The 23,555-nt window shown below is 45.5% G+C and overlaps 1 long non-coding RNA gene across 1 annotated transcript in view; it reads right to left on the bottom strand.

Moving 5' to 3' along the window:
* Positions 1-543: 543 nt before the first annotated feature.
* Positions 544-23,555, bottom strand: part of LOC119403318 (uncharacterized) — a 58,328-nt gene continuing 35,316 nt past the window's right edge. Inside the window, exon 3 of the long non-coding RNA XR_007417153.1 lies at positions 544-1,346. This is a non-coding gene — a long non-coding RNA (uncharacterized LOC119403318). The remainder of the gene's footprint in view (positions 1,347-23,555) is intronic.

Here is a 23,555-nt window from a genome sequence, read left to right as displayed (position 1 = left end):
CGTGGTTGGGTATGATCGGCATTACATTAATGGTGTACGGTGTCTCGTGGGTTTGCGTTACAGCACATTCCGCTGGGACTTCCATTGCCTGCGCCTATCGGCATGCCAGGAAGCAATAACTACTCGGATTTGCTGACCTGCAAATCGAGCATTTATGAACTGGCGAATGAATCATTGCGAAATATGACGCGTGGTGGTTCTCTGCAACGTCATCTTTGTGGCGGTTTTCTAACCCGAGCTCTGCAAGAAAATAGGAGATTTGAATTTATTTGAATGCATTTTTCTTGAGGCGCGCACAGTAAAACTTAAGAAAGAGAGGACAAAGGACATTAACGCCTCACAGGGTCCTGCAACGTGAAACAAGTTCGGGCCCAAGTGCTGGTAACGTAAACAGAAATTCTTTATGTAATACACGAATTGTGTGATACGGATCGGAAACTCTTCGATAAATATTTTCTAGTGTCTGTTTCACACTTCTTGTCATTTGCGCCACGTGTACGGTAATAAACTATGTAAAGTCTATGAATCTCCTGGCCTTTTTACTTATTACGTATCTTTGTGCTCTTCACGAAACAAGCGAAGGCAGCTTCGATGTGACGCGCTCCGTCGTTGAAGATATGAATTCTCGCTTTTGACGCATTAATAAAATCCAGTACGATGCATCACTGAATTGTGGTACAGCGCTAATGATTTTTGTCGCTTATAATTATTACCCCACAAAATGCAAGATCGTTCTTTGCTTATTTCGTTCGTTTCTTAATGGCGTTGCCTTGGCTTTTTAGTGCGATGCTACAGAGAGCTCCTACAGCTGCTAAACTGTGAGCGCATCAAAACGGGGCCGTTTTAGTTCAAGTACGTTCTTCCTTCATGATCGTCTTCAGCGTTCGAATGTGTGTAATCATTCCATTCTCCCTACGTTCCATACTCTTGGTTAAACCCGCGGAAACTGCTGTGTCCTGAGGGTTCCGGGGTGTTTGGGGGTTTGTTGTTCTGGCTTGGGGAGGTGTGCTTATTGCGATCCATTGGTACTGCGTGTTTGAAGGATTTGTTTTCTGTGCTTGGCTTCCAGCGTTTTCGTTGTCAGGTTTGGTTACGTCTGGTAGGCTGGGACGGTTTGTGTGGTTAGCTGGACCCGAGCCATCTGGTGTCATTGGAGGCATGGTTGCGTAAGGTCGGTTTGGAGGGCTTATGTTGAGGGTTGTGTGTAAAGGGTTTGGGGGCCAGGGCGGGTTTGATGCTGGATGGTTTTGCAGTTTTACGTTCACATCGTCGTGTTCTGTCCCTCAATTCATTGAATTGATCTTCACTTTGCCGCTCTCTATCTCCACGCGGATGATTCTTCGCCTCTGGAAGAGCAAGGGTGTGAATAATTAATCACCGTTACAAACTGAACAGTTGTCATGAAACAAAGATTTCGACGGCGTAATGCATATAACTAACGTCGGAACTACATCGGAAACACCAGCAAGTGGTCGTCACGGTACTAGCAAGCCCAACGAGCGTGCTGGTTGGTAGCAACCAGTACACGTATACCAGCCCACAAAGCAAAACTCTCACAGCGTGACGGCGTCCGACGTCACCGTGCCATCGTCGCTATATTATTCGTTATTGTCAGTGTTCAGTTCTCGTGACTTGCGACTCGAGCTACGCAATATGCGCTTCACGGCGTTGAATGATCGTGATAGAACGGTGTCGACTTGGGCTTGTTGGTTTGTTATCATCGTAAACTGTTGCACGTGAAAGACATAGACAGGGAACACAAATAAGACACACACGGAGCGCACCGTCTTTTTTGTGTTCCCTGTCTACGTCTTTCACTCGCAACAGTTTACGATCGTGATAGGCTTACAAAGACGGCGCTACAAATGAGTTTTGAAGCATTCCTTTTTCACTGCCGCGGCTATGCTAACCCGTCGTTGGTTGGTAGTTTACTGAATGATACAAATTGCCTTTGACCCATTTGCAGGGCACAACGAGAATTTCCCACGATGAGCAGAAGAGTTCGTATGCAGTTAAAACGGTTAGAGCTTACCGCATTAAACATGAACTTCAGAACAGCCATCTTAGGGATGTCACCACAAGGAAGGCATTTGTCCGCTAAAGAAATGGTTGCTCAAGTTCTCGTTTGAGACTTTTACGGAATAGAGGCACCTATATTTTAAACCTCTGAGGGTCATTTCTTTTTTCGAAATGCGTCTCAGAAATGTGGATTCTTTTTATTGCTGAAATAAATTATTCAGACGAATCTATTTAGGGGAAAAAATGTCTAAACTTTTATTTGGGGGGCCGTTACGTGACAAAAAATCACTTAGATTGTTAACAAATGGTTTATTCGTGAGTAACAGCAAGATAATTTCTAAAAAAAAACGTATGCGAATGTGAAAAAAAAAACATGTGTTGAAATAAACGTCTGTGTAGTTCACAGACGTCAAAAATAAGTGCACGAAGAGGCGTTAAATGGAAACCCGGAGGGAGAAAAACCAATTTTGATTTAGTCAGCGTCGTATCGCCGCACACGCTTTTGAGGTGTCGCTCACTCATCAACACATCAGTCTTAACTAGTAAGTAACTCCTCGTATGACGGACTGACGTTTACTGAATCAGATTCTGATTCGATAAGCGGCAATTCGGAGGAAGCGGCGCTAGACTCACTTGCGGCCGAAAAACCGGCGCCCACTTTCATAGTGCAAGCGCACTGCGCGGGTGAGCACATTGAAGAAAATTGCGCAGTTGTGAGCGCGTCGGAACAGCGAAAACAAGTTCGAAACCTACAATAATCCTTCGTCTCATCGCCAATGAGACGTAAGCGGTTTTTTTCAGTCCACAAAACAGGAAACGCAACCACAGCGGCATCCTTTGTGTAAGTCAGCGCCTGCATGGATACAGGCGTAATTGCGCTCCCTGGAGCAATAAACGAGGAACTAACAAAATGGTCACCCTTTGAGAGATTCTAAAGCGGAAAGCGATCAGTTTTGCGGGCGTAACGAGCGGGAACCGGCGGAAGAAAGAAACCTAAACTAGCCAGCGCACCGCTGTAGTAAAGCACACACACATAAAAAAGAGCAAACAAATAAAACCGACAAATATTGGCGCAAGGAAAAAAATTCCACGTATTCCCGCAGTGTGGTAGCACATGCCAAGCAAGATAAATGATCAAAAAAGGCGCGCGTTTAAACATAGAGGCATGACGTACATGTACGTCTTTGACCCTCAAAGGGTGAGGAGGAGCTTACGTTTTCTCCCTGTCTTATAGTTTTCCGTGCATTTTCTCACTGACTTTCGAAACAACCAATCAAATTAGTAAATACTGCACTCGGCTGTACATACTTAAAAATCACGAACATTCTTTATTCAACGGTGGATTTGTTGCTGCACTGTTGTTTGCAGTCTGTTTGCGCGAAATGGTTGCTCTGTTTTTGATGTCAGCGTCATAATACTGTTTTAAAACCGAATTAAAGAACGTTATCTGTAGTAGATTCCGTACTTCCATTTATTGAGCTTGGCTGAACATTATACTCCATGTGCAGTTTTCGTCGCTCGAATGATCATCGTTTTTTTCTTCTTGTTTTTATTTTATGCCGTTCTTACTCTTATTGTTTGGGAATTTCGAGTGCGTAGTCCGCTGAATCACCACTATGGGGTCTTAGGATATTGAAATGAATAACTAAAGATCAATAAGTAACGGTATTAGTAGTGGTCCCTTCGTTGAATCATTAGTTCCTCAAAACGTATATTACTCGATAATTTAGGTATATTTGCTTCAATCCACTTACCACGACATTTTTTTCCATAAAAGTCATATATAAACACTCTGTTCTTGTCTTGTCGACATCCAGTGTAGTAAAGCAGTCGTCGTATTTTCCCCCAGAAGTTCTTCCCGAAATCAAGCCAGACCGCCTGGCAGCATCCGCCACGCATAAGCCAATACTTGCAGCTCCTATGCCTTGGCTTTGGCCTTGGTTTTGGGAATATTGGCTTTGGTAGCGGTTTCGGATTTTCGAGTGGTATTGACACTGCGGTATGAGAGAAAGACCATGAGTTAGTTGCACTCCTTAAGGAAGGAGTTTCTCCAATGCGGAGCACACAATGCCTTCGAAATCGTGGACCTCTATGGGTAATTCCGACCTCCTCGCTACTGCATCATTCCTATGATAGGCTCTGCTTGACAAAGCTAACCCTACAAGGCTTTGTTTGGTTTCATGTCCTGTGCACTCGCGAAACCAACCGACAATGAAGGCATAACGGGTCGTACATAACAGACGTACTGGGGATATACCCTTAGCCGGAGCTGAAGCTTATCAGTTGCTCTACTTTTTCTCCATTCCATGAAATTATCATTTCCAGCTCATTTTATACCTCCTCCAGTCAGTGGTCTACTGCTTACTACGCACCTTACAGGGACACTAAAGAGAAACAATGAATTAGTTTAGATTGACAAAGCGTGCTCGGAGAACTCTTGTGTAGTTTATTTCACCACCATAGGTTTATTATTAGAGGAGAAAACCAAGTTCAAAGTTTCATTTTTAAAGTTCGCGCCGAACTTTGTAATTCGTGGCGAAAAAGGTTTCAAAGAGCATTTAACGTATTTTGGCGCCACTGCATCGACGACATTTCCACAAACTCGTTATTTCAAGTCTCTGGCCCCCTCAGAGGACAATGTATTTTGATTTAACCGATTAGGAACTACGTATGCCCAAGCAGGCGCCGTCAAAAATATGTAACGTCACGGCAAATGGCGCGGGAATTCCAAGGTGGCGTCGCCACCTGTTTTTTCTTTTTGCGCGTTTTCTCGCTTATTAAGCGTCTTCTCGCAGCAAGCGTGGTGTTTTTGGTATCGTGAAAGACTACTTTACTAATGCGAGAAAAATCGTTTTGCTCTTTAGTGTCCCTTTAAGAGTGCATTCACGGAAAACATAAATTGTAGGATCGGATCATGGACATTAAGTGTCTTCCATTGGCTGCTTGCTCCCCTCCCAGAAACTTTAAACAGATACATTTTTTTCTGGGAAATATCGTTTTACACCCTTCACAATTTGACCACCAGCAGCAAAATGCAGAGCACTGTTTCATTCCTGAACTGCTCACACGAACCTCTGCATGTCTGTGTGGACTCACGCATATCGAAATTCTTTTTTTTTGTATTATGCGATATGTGAACCTAATTTGTGAAGTCTTGGGCTCTGTTCCAATGCCGGGCAAACAATGTGTGCCGATAAAAATTATGCGCGCCCTAGCACACGCCGTCAAAATCTATAACATCCCGACAAGTTGGTGCGCTAACCTTCAAGCGGCATCGCCGCACGTGATGTCTGTTTCGTGCGTGTTTTCCGCTTTAGCAAGAGTATTCTCGCGGAAAAAGTGGTGCTTTTGGTCTTGTGAAAGGTTGATTACTTAACACGAGAGATATCTGCTTGTTTCGTCATTATCATCGTCAGCCTATCATACATCCTATGCCCAACGAAGTTCTCTTCAATGATCGCTTACTCACGCTGCCCTCCGCCAGCTGATTCCCTTTCATCCCTCCAGAAATCTGAATTTCTTCATTCTACCCAACCTTTTACCGTCTTAGGCAGCGCTTCCCATCTCTTGGTATCTAATACGATGTTCTAACTGACAATCGGTTATCTGTCCTCATGAAGTAATCTACTGAGATCCATATTTTCCTCTTAATCTCTGCCAGGATATCGGCTACCCTGGTTTGTTCTCTGATCCACTCCGATGTCTTCTTATTTCTTAATGTTACGTTTATTATTAGTGTTCTGAATATACCTTGCTACTTTAAGGAACTATTCACAGAGCTCCACACGAAATCTAAAGCATAAAAATACATGCCTCCTCTAGAGCGGCATGCAGTATACGATTGTTCCAATTCCTGATGCACTAGAAGGGATATGAAGACAGACAGGTGGGTAGAGCGGTTAACCGGTAGTCAGTCAGTTAATGCGTCCAAATGTACATCAATGTTAGAAAAACGGTGGGGTTTATGAAATTTATACATTTGCAGGTATGAAGAGGAATCGGCACGTTATAGAACACCGGTCAGTCGCAGTTTCCGCAGCCCTCCACCAAGGCGTCCCTCATAATCATATCGCGGTTTTGGGAAAACCCCAGATATATTATTATTATTATTATTATTATTATTATTATTATTATTATTATTATTACTATTATTGTTATTCTTCTTCTTCTTCTTCTTCTTCTTCTTCTTATTATTATTATTATTATTATTATTATTATTATTATTATTATTATTATTATAGTGTGGCGGTTTCGCGATGCTAATTCTAGGGAATGGGTTCAATTTCTGACAACGGTGGCCCCGTTTATGTGTGGGCGTAATTCAAGAATACCCTGGATATTTGAGTCAAATGCCCTAATTATCCGCGTCCCAGGCAGTGTGTAAGGCGTGTTTTGCGTATCCCTTTATTTTCTGACTAAAACCAGAGCTTTATCTATAGGAATGACGCCCATACTTCTGTTTGAAGCCGTATAACATGTTTTCCTAGACTAAATGTGCAGCACCCTTATTGCCGCCATTATCCTCCCCCTCTACCCCATGATAACTACTTCAAGGCGTTTATGTATTTGTAAGATACTTGGACGACCGCCGAAAAACCATTGAATAAAACACAAGTGAAGTGAAATGCCTTGGCACACTGATGAACAACGTGATAAACGGGTAGATTAATTTCTTTTAGCACTGGTACCGTGTAACCTTTTGATTCCGTTCTAAAATTAGGATAATTAACTAATCTCGTTGATGGCGGCATCGTGCTCCAGAAGAAAATGATAGGAGAGCTTTGAGTTGCTATATAGTATTGCTAGGGAACACGCATTACTTTTAGCCAATGAGGGTAACAAGATGGCAAAAAAAATTACATCGTCTCCCGCTAAAGGGGACCACGAGGCGATGCGAAGCAGCGTTTCGGCATGCCGAGTCCGCGTTTCAGAGCGGGAGTGCGAGCGGAGAGGGGGAGATGGAAAAGGGGAGAAGAGAGGGGGAGAGGGAGTAGAGAGGGTTTGCGCATGCGCAGTAAGGGTAGTCATGGCACACACCACCACCGCATTGAATTCCGAAATAAAATGCTTCGCATCTAAAACCAGTTTCGCTTCAAGGGCGAAGCAATGAACGCAATAGCAAGAAATTGGAATGTCAGAGGAAGAAGGGCAAGCAGCTCGGAACTTGCTGCACGCTGCTCAAGCACTAAGGACGCACAAAAAGAAAACACACAAGGCGACTGCGAACTAACAACTGCCACAGCTCGACACTTGCAGTGCGCTGCTCAAAAACGAAGGACGGACGAAAAGAACGCACAAGTATAGGTTGTATTCACTGAGGACACGCCCACACTGGCGCGCGGGCTGATGGGAAGGGCGTGAGCTGCTTCCGCTTCCGTCGGCCATGATTCTGGCCACTTTGTGAAGCTCTCTCGGTGCGTGTGGATGTTCTCTGCCTCAGTTCGCGAAGCAGCAGCTGACCATGTTTTGTTGCAGTCTCTGAAATCATGCTAAATTGCGCCGTCTATTGACGTAGCAATAGGTCACGGCGAAAAAAGAGCGTCAACTTTTATGGACTTCGTTCAGCCATCTACAACCAACACAAGAATTGTTGGAAAGGTGCTGTACCGAGTGGTTCGCCGCATTGTTCGCTCTCACATCAACAAAAGTTGGACTAACTACGAAGTGTGCAGCGCTCATTCCATTGCTGGTGAGTACCAATTTAGGTTCCAAATGTTACACTTGACGCATTTTATGCTTCAGAGCGTCCGTGTTTGTTGTCCCGTCACCACGCCGCTTCGAGACGGGCAGTTAAATTTCTGGTTGGCTGGGTGTTTACGTTCGCGTAGCCGCATTTTTATTGTAAACGATAATGTCAGCCTGCACTAGCGCAGTTGCATTTTTTCGCTCCGCTTGCGACGTCTCTCCTGTAAAACGTTCCCTCTGAGATTTGCCTCGGTGACTGCTTCTCACTTCAAGAGGCGGTGCTGCCGTACTACAAGATCTATAATTACACTTGTATTACTCACTTGCAGGAAAGCCATCCTATTTGTTGGAAGAGACAAACCCCAACTAGGCACGAAGTCTTCGGGAGACTACACTCACAGCGGCAAGAGAGTGGTAGCAACTCTCTTTGCGAGAGTAAACGCTTGTCCCATATTTCACTCCCTTTTCAGGAGTGCTGGGAACTCTCTGCTGCACAGAGTAGGCATGCTCTCTCGACAGAGTTCTGGTACTCTGGTTGAACCAGAGTGAACAAGCTCCCTCGCCAGAGTAAAGTCACGCTTTTGAAATGGAGTACATAGACTCTCGGCTGGAATTGCGCTACTCCCTCGCAGAGTTTTACAATGCTGGTTGGGCTAGAGTGCATGAACTCCCTCCAAGAGTAGAATCACTCTTGCTGCTAGGACTAACGTTTAAAAAAAGGGGAAAAAAAGAAATCCTTCGTACGTTTTCTACTATGTAACAGTGAACCTGGCTGAAATGCCTCAAGCTTACCTCACACATACACAGAACTCACATCCGTACACTCATTCATACACAACACAGCAACACTGAACATATGCACTACTGGCGCTGCACACAACCATACACCCGGTAACCGGTATATATATCCATGATGTCTGCCCCCCCTTCCAGTGCCAGTGGCAACAGCTCTGCTGTGCGTATTTACACAGCAAATATGCATGGAACACGTGTAAATATCTAATGATCTATTGTGATACTGTTGGCACATCGATCTTTTACTATAAAACAGCATAATATTCAACACTGTTTTCATTCGTAAATTCCAAATATCAGCTGGGACTCTATGATATCGGCTCAATGCCGTACAACCGCTCATGCCCAAATCTGAGAGTTGTAGTCACGCGCTTACAAATACACTTGCGGCGATCTTTTACCAGGGCTGGCTGATGAATACTTTACGACGTTACGATCTGGCGTCCGCTCGGACATGCGGTGCCGCGGCAGGCGCGGCACGTACGCCAGAAAATCAACGACGGTCAACATCACCACAATGCAAGCGCATCTCTGGCGATTCTCGCACTTTCGCTCAACCTCGGTTGCATTTTAATGCATTCAAAGCTTTCGACGATAAAATGCGCATTCTTCAACCTTCGTCAGCCACTTGCGCCGAGATCGGTCGCGCTCAATATGACCCGTACGACTCCCAGCGAAGGTAGGCCTAGCGCACCTGCCGAGTCCGTGTGTACATGCTGTCGGCGCTTCTGGGTTTAAGGATACGCAATTCCGACGTGTAAAAATGAGTGTACAGTAGAGCTTTAGTATCGGTTAACCTGAATGAACCATTTTTTCTTGCGTACGGTGCTCGTACAAGAAGCGATGGGCATCGTTACGACGCCGCTTTCAGCAAACGCACCCCGGCAGCCACCGAAAGCCGCCGGGCGCACTCGCCAGCACTTCGCAGACACAGACTTGTCAATTAGTACGCCTTGTTGAACTAACATGATGGCATACTTTCTTGCACGTTCAATTCGGTGTTTGGCGATCGGTTATGTATGTAGTTGCACCTATCGATTCAGATGCAAATCCACGGGCGCTGTGCGGGTGTATCGTCGATAGCGCGAGAAAATACAGGTTATTGAATGTCATTCGTGGTCGTCAGCTGTTTTGTGTGTTATGAAGACGCGAATTTTATATAAAAAGAAAGATGGCGTCTATCTTCAGTATGCGACCCGTAAAGATGAAGTCGAGCGGTGAACTCTGTCTTGACTAGTCTTTTTACGGCAAGAGTGCTGCGTTGGGGCGTGGCGTAGTGGTAGAGACCTCGGCTTGGAGACTCTTATGGTGGCAGGTTCGATTCCTCCTGCCGGACATTTTTTTTTTTTTCTCACGACTCTTCTTTTATTGCAATAATGCTTTAGTGTCTACCTCATTCCAGTGGCAATTAGTTTGTGTCGTAAGCTAAGTTGGCGATGCGTTAGAATTTGCCGATGTTCGAGGCTTCGAAGCATGCCTCTGTTGGCGTTTCAGAAACCAAAGGTTTACGATCACAAACACTTTCTTTTGTTATTACTGAAAGCTATCCTATTAACTTGCACAATAAAGTGACATCTGTGGCGTCTACGCTCGGAGGATTATGGTTAAGAGACAGTTATATATCGCTGTGCGGCGTCGGCCAGAAGCTAGCGCTAGTTTGTACTCCGTCTGCTTAGAAGGGAGTTCCCGACCCTGTTCACACTACGTCGGGGAGGGAGTTCTGTGGATTGGGAACTCTATCTGAGTAGCAGAGAGTTCGCGGTCTCTTTTACTCTGCCTTCAAGGAAAGAGCAAGTTCCGCGGCTAACTCTCCACTACTCCCCCACGGCGTTAAAGAACTCTGGCGAGAGTAACACAGTCGCTCTACCCTCGCAGTACTCCCTCTACATCTGTGAGTGTACGAAAGCAACCCTAAAGAATCCTTGATGTGGGAAATTTTCACCCACGGCACACGCTCGACGTCGAAGTGCAACTCGTCCATGCCCAGGGACAGTGGTTCAACACCACCGCAAAGCTTGAATTTTTCCACGTAGTGCTCCCTTGCCGTCTCGTCCAAGCTTTTGCGCATATGCGCTCAAACTGATTAAAGGCGTATCGCCCATCACTTCGCAGCGTCTTCGACCGCGTCCGTCTAGGGTTATCCAGCGGTAGTTGCTAGTAAACAGCAAAAATTCCTGTCCTATAAGGGCAGCACTTGTCAAATCCCAGATAAAGCAAAACGCACATTGTGGGACACTACGGCACAGACACCATACAGTGGCCAGGATCATGGCGGACCGCCTGAAGGACGGCGTCACCATAGTTGCTAGCGCTGCTCACAGCAACGTGGTGACGTCATGTGAATACAACCTATACACAAGACGAGCGCGAATTGTCACAGTTGTTACTTCCAACTAGCCCCTACTTTGGCTCTTCTGGCTAGCAGCTCACTCCTTTCGCAAACACGGCCGCTGCAGCCAGCAAAGTGACCTTCATGTGGTCCATAGCTTTGACGCAAACTTTGCGGTGAAAGCACATGGCGTACAAAACTCCCCCTCAAGAGATAAGCGCGCGAGCACGGTCGATCACGCCCTGTATGCCAAAGTACAAGTCGGAAGCGCACATCCCAACACCGGCGAAACAGTAGAGAACATTAGAATTGGGGAACCAAGAAACTTGCGAGCCGCCCGGGCGCATGCGCAGAACACAAACCACTCTCGGACTCTTGCGCTCGCGTTATCCCAAGACCCCATAGCGCGCTCCTTTGGGCGGCGAACAAAGCCGGAGAACGCGTGACCTCAAGAAAAAAAATACAGACGGCACTTGGCAGTAGCAAGCGAAGCCACAGCTCGCGTTTCCTGCTGGCGTCGATTCTGGTCACTAAAATAACATTTCATTTGGGTCTACTTGGTACATATTCCTGAGGTTCGAATCCCCGGACGCACGTTTCGGAAAGTTTTTCTTCTGAAGATTTTTATTTCCGGCTTTTATGTATATGTACGTACTTACATATACATATACGGGACATGAGGGCGACGGCGACGGCAAAAACTATATTTGATGCTCTACGTAGGCCTGCAGAAGGAGCAGTGAGATCTTTTCTTTCATTCCCTATAGCTATTATTTGATTTATTATATAAAAAAGGCTTTAATAACCGCTGAACATATGAAGAGTATAGTGTGAGAAATTTTCAGACCAATTTCTTTGCGGTATGTTTCTCGACAGAAAAGCTCGAGCCAGAAGGGCAGATAAGGCCGCTGGACTGGGGGAACGTCAAAGAACCCCAGGTGATCGTAATTTCCGGAGCCCTATAGTATGGCGTCTCTCATAATCATATCGTGGTTTTGGGACGCAGAACTCCAACAGTTATTATTATAAGCAAGAGCACATGCGCAGATGTCCGCCTCCGTAGGCTTCCCTTCGTTGCCGTGAAATGCCGTCCGCTAGTATAGCACGTGGAGGCACGAGTGTCGTGAGGATGCGAGTGTCTCCATTGTTTTAACGCGATAGCGTTGAGAGCTCGTGTCGCAGAAATTCCGTCGCCGGTGTAGGGACCGCGGGGACCGTTGGTTGTGAGCGAAAAATCATCCGTGAGCGAAAAATCGAGAAAGGAAATGGACAAATATGTCCATCTAGCGGAAAACATATCAAGCGAATGCCGCCTTTTCCAGAGGAGGCGTTGATCAAGCAAACAGCGAACGCTAGATAATGTGCTGCTATCTGTGAGGCATTGTGAGACTCTTCATGGCCTCCGAGATGACAAGCGCGCGGCGTGCATCTTGGAGGCCATGCGACTCTTGCTTTAGATCAAAAACCCGTATGTACCATTCTCGCGCACCCGTGTTTGTGTCTGTGTGCGTGTGTGTGTAAGAATACACATTAATAAATATGCACTTAATGGTTGAAGTGCGCACCAGGGGCCGGATTTCGCTATTGCGTTCAACTCTTAAAGGCGAAGCTTAAGGGTCGCCCAATTTTTGACCTAGCGCGAATGCTCTGGCCGCTATGTCTGATAAATGAGGGATATCCGATTTTGCAGTATACACATGCTCATTCGATATTGCAGAGCATGTTCGCAATATTGCATAAAAGAAACCGGAGAAGACAACACCGAGTCACTTACACAATAATCGCACGAATTGTCTTTGGAAAGAGCTACATTATTATTACGTGTTGCTGCGGTTTATTCCGGGAAACTAGAATTCGCACGGAAAAGGAAAACGTATTTTTTCAAACGTTGCTCGCAACCTTGCTAGAAAATTCACGCTGCTGATTTTCCAGCACGTTTCAGGTTTGAAAGCTGGCGAATTTGGCCCGTAATAATGTTGAAAATTGTGGAGCGCTCACGAATCTCAGAACGATAAACAAAAAAGATGACAGTGCTTGATTTCGGCACTTCCATTTTCCGTGTTCGTTTTTTTTTTTAGCGATGCGCAAATCACGAATAACATCTCAATGCATCGTGCTCTATAAAGAAAAATGGAAAGAAAAAAAAGACAACATGATATTGTGCATATTTTTCTGGAGAGCTATTCTAAAGTTCTGCAAAAAAAAAAACACACACACACACACACAGTTACAGTTCTGTAGCTCGTTTGTTAACATTGTGTTTCGGGCATTTACAAAATATTTCGCTTATGTACCAAGTTCTTTTGATATATAATATTGTAATTTCTATGTTTTATTGTAATATGCATGAACAGTACTAATTGTAGACGTTGCTGCTAATGAGCTGCTCTTTGATCTCTTCCTATGTAATATTCAAATATTCATGCACTCTCCTCATTCTAAATTGATGCTTTTTATGCATCTCATTTGAAATGGATGATTTTGACACTCCCTGCAACTGCCGATAGGCCAACAGAGTGAGTAAAAAAACAAAACTTCAGGAATGTCAAGTGGACGTACTCACCCACACTGCAGGCGGTTGTGCAATCATCAAACGTATCGAATCTGTTGGGGCATTCATGACAAACGAAACCTTTTTCGCATTCATTGGTTTCGTTGCTATAGCTCCAACTTAAAAGGATGGTATCGCAACCCTCCACCGTTGTGGCCGTTAGACACTTTTTATGTAATTTTTGGGTGCCTGAAAAGAGTGCAGTGAAGAAATGCGTTTGTAATATTTTTACATCAGGTATTTCTCAGGATATATGTTCTCATTTCAAAGCATACACCTGCCTAAGTTCATTTACTCTGTAAAAGTAACACACAAAATATATACAAAGAGATGTAACGTTTCTGAAGTCTAACCACTTATAGTTTATGGAGTTCACAGATCCATGTGTCAAAATGTCGCCAGAAGTAATAGCTATCAACGCCTAATTTCCATACTTTATGCCATTTTACAGAGAAACACAGCTCTGATGCGTTGCTTCGTGTTTCACTTGGCGTGGTCTCTCAGCCTCTCATGACGAAGGGTTGCAGTCATAACTTGCGCTCAAACAGATGTAGACAGCTAGATACAGCGACTGCTTCACCTTTTCAGAAATGCTCACGTAAGTCGAACCCACTTATAACGATCCCATATAACGATCTATCGGTTATAACGACCATATTTCGATGCACTTACGATTTTCCTATGCTACCCATTGAAATTGCGTCCACATATAGCGTACATTTTTCAAAGCCTCCTACTTTTACAACGAACACTTCAGACAAGGTCGCGGTAAAAATATGGCGTATACGAAGCGAAAAAAAGTTACGTAGGCCTTCTAAAGCATGAGATGCGCGCGCTCGTGCGAACCCCGGTCCAGTTTACTCGTAACGAAGATACCCGAGATCGGCGAGCACCGCACGCGCTGCTTTCGGACGCTACGAGCGAGGTCGCTCGCTTTCCGGTCGTTTCTTCAGTGGCAGAATGGCAGTGGAGAATAAAAAAAAAGAAATAAATAGTAGGCAGCATGAAGCCTTGCAGTCAGCTTTCGCACGGCAACCTTTCCTGGCGCCGTTCTCTGCAGCTACGACCGCCTACGATGAACCTATGCCTTGGATCGCAAGAATCCATAAAATGCAATAAGCGATGACCGCGATAACTTTTCAGCGCTTAAATGTTCACTGCGTCGACGTCAGGATGTGCCGCAAAATGTCTTTCATCTTTTCGGTAATGACAGAGACCGGCCGATCAATGATTACGACTTCCGCGCGATTGCGGCGATTCCTTCACGGATAAGCATCAAAAGAGAGCGAAGGCGATGTGGCGACCGGCGATGAACGTGTCATTATGATTTATCGCCGACAACCTAATCACACTCATCTGCGGCCATCGGCTCGGCTGCACGTGTGGCGTAAACTGTTCGGGGTGACGGCGGTACAAGCAGTACAAGCGCGCGATGCCATTGCCGTTCGAAAGTTCGCTTCCGCCGCGCCGTGCGAGATAAAGGTCGCGTCGCTTCGTGTAAACGAAACTAGCTCGCTGGTGTTAAGCGACACAGGAACTGAGAAACGTTGATGCACTTACAGCGAGCGTATACAGCGTGTTTTATTAGGCGGCAACCCAAGCGCGCCGCACCTGTCGTGCAGGGCCGTCAGAGCATCGCGGAGACGTAGAGTGCGCGTTGCTTGCAAAATGCTTGTCTTCGCCACGTTGAACGAACCGGCCGCTCGTCACACCCGTGCACGCTCCGAAGTGAAGCGGGCACAAGTGCGCACAAATGCGCGTACAAATGCAAGCGGCTCGGCAGTGATGGCGTGAGCCGAGTAGGCGACGCGCTGCACGCAACTAGCCTGGGATGATCGGCTCCACGTAGCGGTACCGCGGTTCAATGAAACGTTGTCGCTTCACTGCAAAGGCAGTTTAATTCACTCGTGCACGCAGCGGGCCTCGCTTCACAACGCGAAAAGGCCTAACTTCTCACCGGAGGACTTGTTAGCACTGTTCAATAAAAATGCGCAGAAAAAAAAAAGCAGCTTGGTCGCTAAATGCATGTTTTTGAGGGCGAGTCCATTTACAACGAACTACTGATATAACGACCAGTTTTCGCGGCACTTTCGAGTTCGTTATAAACGGGTTCGACTGTATTAGGTTGCAAGCACATCAGTTGAGAACAACGTAGGAGTGATATCTTACCTCTTCCGAAGGCGCTCGCAAGGTGGTGTGGAATAACATACGCACTTAAAAGAAGGCATAATACGTGTGTGTTGCCCATGACCACATGTAATAATATCCAGGCAGGCAATCAAACGGAGTTGTCGACTTTCAACGTTGCTTCGTCCCTCGCCAAAAATTTAGTGAGAAATTAGGACACAATAAAGGAAGAAGTTCACATGAGGCTCCTTGCTTGCGACGCTCGGAACAGCGCAGTGGAGGGCAGCAAAAAAGACATGTCGAAGGTGGCAGGCTGCAATAATGTGGGCGCGCTGTAGAGTTCGAAGCGCGACCGCATTGTGTTATTCTTGCTGTGCTTACATTTATTCTGACCTTGGAAGTATCGCCGTAGCTGTGGCACAACAAAAGCAAGAAGTCCGGGAATATTTTAGTTGATCGGCTTGATACAAAGACAGCATAACAAAATGCGCAGCGCGTGAGCGCGCGCGAAGTCAGCTACGCCACATTGTTATTTCTTTCTCATTGTACGTGTGGGTCATATACCTACGCGCTCTTTGCGTTTGCAGAATGTCGCATTCGGCACGTAGCGCGTGGCGTGGTTGGGCTAACGCAAGTGGTTTCGGTCACAGTATTTGTGGCGCTAATGTATGGATAAAAAATATTCAGGCAGCTTCCCAGTGTAGGGGTAGCCAAGCCTGAAGAAAGTGCGGAGCTGGGCAGCCTTTCTTGTTTCTCTTCGGTTTCTCTCTTTCTTTCCTCCTCTCTTTCTTTCTTTTTCTCTTTTCCGGTCTTACGCTGTCATTTTTTCTTTCTTGATGTTTATTTCTTCCTCTTGATCTATTTCTTTCTCTTTCATGCTCTTTCTATTTGCCTTCCGATTTTTCCCTTTTCACTCTCTTCCTATTTCTCGCTTGCTTCCTCTTCTTTATTTTTATACATGTTTTTGCCTGCGTTACGCCAAGCGGCGACAACATACGACATCATAATACAGCCCGAGCACCTAAAGTGCTCCACACATATCATCATCAAGGCGCTCGAACAAGAGGAAGCCTTCTCCTTGGCGCGACGCGCGCTCAACATGCTACAGACGGCTATGCTATTCGTGGTTTTGCCTGCGTTACGCCAAGCTACGACAGTATACGATGACAGCATACTGCAGCATACGACAGCCCGGGCCCCTATAGAGCTCCGCACTTAAAAAAAACACCTCAAGCCTACATCTCAAGAGCTCAAAAGATGCTACAGGACCAGCGTGGTAACTTGTAAGGCTCTCAGCTTCCACTCTGAGAGAGTAACAGCTCGTGCGACCGACACGCTCGTATGGGTTGTTCGTCTCCAAGGCGAGTTTCTTGTTGGTCGAACGCGGCAATGTTCACGACTAAAAAAGACGCTCTTTTGGACCAGTTGGTACATAGCTACTTTAAAGTTGGGGCGGAAGGTTACGAACGAGAAGAAAAAAGGCAGGGACAAAGAGAAAGCATTCTTTCTGTCTTTCTTTTTCTTTTTGCTCGTAACCTTGCGCTAAATAAATTTCATGACGTTCACCTCTGGACGTCGCTGTGCTTCTTTCCGGCACTTGAAGCCGCAGAATTGTCAATTGGCTCCATCGCAATAACATTAATAATAATTGTCGGGGGTTTACGCCCAAATAACCACGATATGATAATGAGGGACGCCGTAGGGGAGGGCTGAGGATATTTCAACCACATGTGGTTCTATAACACGAACCTAAATCTAAGTAGACGAACATCCTGCATTTTGCCTGCATCAAAATGCGGCCACCGTGACCGGGATTTGACCTCCCGATCGTCGCGTCAGTAGCCGCCATTGCAAGGGACATGAAAGCTCTGCTACTGTGCGGTGTTTTTCATGCGGAGGCACCAAGGCGCTATATGTTAACGTTAGTGTAATGATGAAGCATATTGGCGTACCGGTCTTACGTGGCGGCGTCATCTCTATCAAGAGCTTGAAGGAAGGAAATATAACTGGTGTTCGCACGCAAGAAGCGTCCGTGTGGTAGCGGCATAATGATTAGTGTGTCGGGCATATGTGTTCATGGAGCGAAGGACGATGGGCCTGATTCTTCGACTGGGCACTAACGACGGAAATTCCTCTTTTTTCATTTATCTTTACGACGTATCTGCGTGCCCTTTTACTAACGTCTTTTCCGTGACGGAAATGACGTTAGTAATGACGTGGCGTCAATTCCATGGCGGAAATGACGTCAGTCAAATGTTGGAGCATACTGACACAAAATGTTTTCGTTTTGAAACAAATACAGTAAATAACGTTCCTCTCGCTAGATTTAAACTCGCAGCTTATACAGAAACTCGATGCCAGAAACGCTGCGTCGGAAGCGCAAGTCTCATCAGGCGAGAAAAAAAAAACGCTCTCCAGATTGCCCTGTCTAGAAAGAAGCGGGTTCGCACAATTGTGGTATTTTCCACAATGTTTTAGCGTTGCCGCATGTTGATGATATTGGTATTCTGACCTGGACAGAATATATTGAGCTTGCGGACGAACACAGAAGGAATACGATGACGACACAAAGTGCTTGTGTGTTCTCATCATCAGTCTGTGGTCATCGCTTATTGTTTTGCCATCGTCTTTTTTCTGTCCTCGTCAGGTGGCGTTAATACATTGTGTTCTGTAAGACAATTTGTATTTTTATAAAATTATATGACAGCCAGGTTCTCGTCATTTTCGCACATGAGCTATACAGGGTGTTTCAGCTAAAAAGCACCAAGTATTAAAAATATTAAACATAGGTGTTACGCGTCTACAATTGGCGAAGTATTGTTCTGAGCCATATAGAGCACGTTTGTTAATTAACAAAGATTGCTTAATGAACTTTTTAAATACTAACTCTTGTGGAAAATTTTCATTACAAATGTTGTAGCGCTTGTTCAAAAACATTGAATTTTTTAATCTATGCTAAGATAACTCACCTGCTTGATTTTTTTTCCGGCCTTACTTTAAAGCGCGCGAATTTTAAACAATACCACGTGACTATCGACTAACGCGCGGCGCTTTTAGTGCCCTCAAATGTAAGTTGAACGAATTATCAAAGGCTGCTCCGCGCACGATGGTCGATTGAGCAGGCTACCGGTGATTGCGATGGACGCCAATTGATGATAGGGGCGTACCGTCTCAAGAAAAGTCTACGAAAGAGCGGCCGCCACTTGTGAGTGCATCTTTTATCTCAGTCCTTCATCACGCTGTCGCTCTCGCCCCTTCCAATGCGCTTCTTCGTTGGTGCGACAAGAAAAGAAAAAATGCCTACGCTGCATCAAATGCCGCCTACGATCTCATGTGGCATTTGCTCGTGGCTGCCGCTTTTTCGTTGAAGAATGTTTTGTTCTTGTTGTTGTTGTTGTTGAAACGGTATGATCATTTTGTCGCTTAACGTCCATCGCAGTCACCGATAACCTGTTACACCGATCTTAGTGCACGAAGCAGCCTTTGATAATTCGTTTAACTTACATGTGAGGGCACTAAAAGCGCCGCGCGTTGGGCGGCAGTCACGTGGTATTTTTTTTTAATTCGCGCGCTTTAAAGAAATGCCGTAAAAAAAAATAAAGCAAGGGAGTTATCTAAACATAGATTGAAAAAAAAATGGGGGACACTTAAGCTTCGCCTTTAAGAGTTGAACGCGATAGCGATATCCTGCCCCTAGTGCGCACTTCGAACACTACGAGTGTTTAAGAGAATGCGCGCACTAAGGTGTGCGCCTTATGTAATGGGTAGCATGCTTTAAACCAGGAGCAATTATGCGCGACAAACTTCTTCGAAGTTGCGATGCACCCACTACGTGGTCCTAAGGGAATAAGCGTAGTAATGTGTGTGCCTTTTGTAATGGGTGGCTGTCTTTAAACCACCAAGTCGTTATGATCGTGACATTGTGTGACGCCCGATGGCAATGTACGCTTGTACCACGCAATATTACTGCGATATTACATCTCGTGCTGTGACACCTGTATACAGGACGCGTATTTTTGGGAAGCATGAAAGTTACTTTCAGTGCAGCTGCAAGCAGAGGCGTGGCTGTGTGGTAGAACACCTGCTTGCCACGCAGATGTCATGGGTTCGATTCTCGCTAGGACCCGCCATTTTTATTATTTATTTTATTTCCAGCTTTTTCGATTGTTCGGTCACGGACAAGATGATGATTTTTCGCTCACAACCAACGGCGCCGACGCCGACGGTGGAATTTCTGCGATACGAGCTCTTTAATGCTATCGCGTTAATACTCGATGTTCCTGGACAAGCACTACAACCTTTGTATTGAAAACTTTTCTCTAGAGTTACTATTTAAAAAGTTAATTAAGCATTCTTTGTTAATTGCCTAGTTCTGGCCGATTGCGAAAAATATTCTGCCGTGCTCTATATGGCTCAGAACAATACTGCGCTAATTGGAGACGCGTAGCGCCTATGCTTAATTTTTTAATACTTGGTGCTTTTTAGCTGAAACACCCTGTATGTCGAGGCAGAACTGTTTCGCGCCGCTAAAGTGACCTTGAAGTGACTATTTTAGAAAAACTCATTACCTGGCTTTGTAATTATTCACTTCAGGGCAGTTGTTTATATGAGAAAGTTGTAGGCGCTCACAAATTGCGACGTAACTCTTTTTGAGAAATGAAAAATGTTGTGCGTAGGCAAGAGACATTCATCATCGAATTCTAAGGCCGATATAGAAACTGACCGTGCCCGGTGTGCAGGAGACGCGGTCGCTTCGTTACGTCAGACCCGAAACTACCCGTGACGGCGAAGTGACAAAATTTGCATTACGCTGAATCGAAGCAGAATCTGGTGAGAAAGAAAGGCGAGTCGTCGAAATACACGCAGACCGCTTATTCCTTGCAAGCGATCTCTAGTGCTTATCTACCTATAAACTATATAACTAGACGCAAAAGAAATCTTTCGCCTTTCTGAAAGACGCATCATTGCATTGGATGCCCCATAATTTTATTCTGTACAGAGAAAGAAAAGGTGGATATTACGATTTTCTTGCGCACAACGTAAAAGAAACAGAGAAGCACCAAACATTACACGCAAAGGTAAGGTGATCCGCTGATGCAAGTTCTATGAGTGGGGGCTTTTCAACGAAAAAACACCGCGGCGACGCACTGTCATTCAAATTTTATCGCTTCCTTGTCAGTGGAAGTCACGGTATGACGCCGGGTGCCCATTAGATTTGGTTGGAAAAAACCTTATTTGTTCAACGGTATATAATTGCTGCTGTTGCCTTGGTCTAGACTGCCAGGGGTCCATCACTCGAGGAACTTCTTCCGAGGTCCCCGTTGATGACCCTGGCCCGATGGACAGCCCACTCCTGGTCTTCGGCGGTCTCGCTAAGGAAGGCGGCTTGCCATTACTTAACGAGGCACCCTGCGTCAGAGGGTCTTGCTGTTGTCTTCTTCCTACCTATTGGTATTTCTGCCTTTGCATCTCCAAAGCACATTGGCCATATCGGTAAGTTTCGATATCGGCGTTAAACTTCTATTATGAATATCTGAAATAACGTGCAACTTCTGGGACTTCTGAAAAATTTGTATATCCTGAACTGCGACGGCCTCCAACATTTATTTCCACATTAACAAAAACTCTCACATCAATAATTGCAATTTTAATTCATGAGTTTTCGTTAATTAGTTGCGTCAATGTCCATTTAGCTTCAGCAGGGTATTTCCGCCTCGAAGTGCAGTTCGTGTGCGAAAGCGACGACCTTGACTATGACAGCATTTGAAAAGCGCTATTACAACACGCCTATGGTTTCGTTCACCTCGCAAGTATTTCGCATTCACGAGGCCGCGCTGTTGCTGAGGGTGGCTAAACGTCTCGAAGCGAACTCGGGACAATAGTCACGCATATGCAGGTGCTGTCATTTTACGCCATCGCCTAAATATTTTGTCTCCCAGTTGCGACAGCACTATATTGAAAAATATCTGCTGGTCATTGACCAGGAGCCTACTATGGCTCTGACGTCATGTATTCAATCCATCTAAAAGTGCAGAGAAAGAGCGCTTTCGGAATTCTCGAAGTATTGTCATCCAGTATCTTATGATGAACATGCTGACAACCAATGAAAGATGGTACCGTGGACGCATGATGACGCAACGCACGTGCGAACGTCTTTCTCTATCGAGTTCACTGAACTCGGTCGGCTTGCTAACTTTGCTACAGAGGTCATGTGATCTGCTTCGGGATCACGTGACTGCATGCGTGTGCGACAGAGAAGGCGTGGAGTCGACGGCACAGTGAGAGGGGTGGGGTCACCAAACTACCTTCAGGTGCCAGTGCACCTGAGATCAGACAAGACAATATGCTTATAAAGCGAAGCAGGTTAGGCCCATAGCGCACATTTCACACCGATCTGCGGTCTCTAAGCACCGTATTTAAAAGGCCTAGCGATAACAGTCACCATTAGTTGTGTGATATAAAATGTAGCGCGGCACCGCTGTGTCGTCACGACGTAGCACAGAACCTTGTGCGGAATTTCTGCAAAGAGAGCATTTTAGCGCTATTGGCCGCGAGATCTACCTATAGGTGAGAGCATCGTCGCCGCGTTAGTGTGGAGAGGCCATCGGCGGCGCGTATAGAAATGCACACTGCGGCGCTTCGTTGTGAGCGGTTTGAGCCGATTGTCAACGAATAAAAAATTCATTGCAGCTTACTGGTAATATATACTATCTTCATTGTTGAATAGATGCACAAAGATTATCCAACGTTACTATTACCAGTAAGAGAAGCGCAATCTGCCGAATAAAGGGATGCTCGCCCTGGATGACAGTCTGCGCTTACGCACTATATCAGGTCTTTGGTTGTTTTCTCTGTACGTGTTTACCTTGTCTTCTGTGTAGTACGCACTGCTGTAGCACGACTGAACTACTTAAGTGTTTAATTCTTGTTCATTTGTAGACCAGCCCATATTCCTGTGCAATGGTTCAATAGCGCTGTTCGTGCGAGTACACATAGGCAATTTTTTTTATTGTTCAGTTCTCCAAGAAATGGAGGGAAGTTGATAAGTTTAGTCAGGAAAGCTGCGTGACTGACAGCACTTTTGCGCCACGGAGACGTTCAATACGTACGTACTCGTTCTTGCTCCAGTAACAGAATAAAAAGGTAAGAGTTTTGCAAAGGGTTTTCATCGATTGATTACGCGCACGACAGTGATGCAACAATGGTCCGGTTATTTTATGGGATAAGTGTATTTTTATTTTTTTCAAAATAATAATGTCCGCTGCCTTCCGTCAATTTCTAACAACTCCACACAAACGCTCAAGATAATGGAAAAAGAAAGATGAGGTTGTAAGGCACGCCATCGGGATTAATTTTGAACATTTGCGTTTTCAAAGCGTATCTAAATCTAAGCACACGGGTGGTTCCGCATAAATTTGGCCCCAAGTTAAAATTGCGCGCGGCACCTCCGCTTTATCACTGCCGTGTCATTCCATTGTCTATTTTTTTAGGGGACAGTTTGAGTACCGAAGTGTCAAACTTCACGTGATAGAAATATTTCACTGTAGCGGGACCACGACCGTACAATAAAAGGACATCTTAAGCACAACTAAAGCTTATCGCATAACCGATGAACTACAGTGCCCGAGCTATACACCTAACAACAACGCGAAATTGCATGACCTAGAGCCTCGTTTTTGTGTACCAACGAGTCGCTGAAACGGTGCCTTCACACACTATTTAATGTTTCTCATGCTTGGGACTATGCCAAGCGCACTTTAGGATGTGCTTTAACCAGAAAGCTGCACCAACACCGAAATGATTCTGGCGAACGAAGGGTACGACACCAATACCCAGCCCTCTCGAAAGTCGCACTCACTGATCTTATTACAATGCGCATGCAGCCGAGCAAGCTCATTTGCTCCTGTACACCATGTTAGGTATACGTACGAGCAGTTAAACTCGCGCTAACATAACAGAATAAACCGCCCTTTGAGAACGTGCAGGACGTACGCTCACATGCAAACACGACGTGGCTAGCAGACGACGCAGGGCGCAATCCACACTAGG

Source organism: Rhipicephalus sanguineus, chromosome 8 (assembly GCF_013339695.2).
Source record: "Rhipicephalus sanguineus isolate Rsan-2018 chromosome 8, BIME_Rsan_1.4, whole genome shotgun sequence".
NCBI classification, from domain to species: domain Eukaryota; kingdom Metazoa; phylum Arthropoda; class Arachnida; order Ixodida; family Ixodidae; genus Rhipicephalus; species Rhipicephalus sanguineus.
Note: the sequence above shows the minus strand (reverse complement) of the source record. Positions and strands in the feature narration are given on the sequence as shown.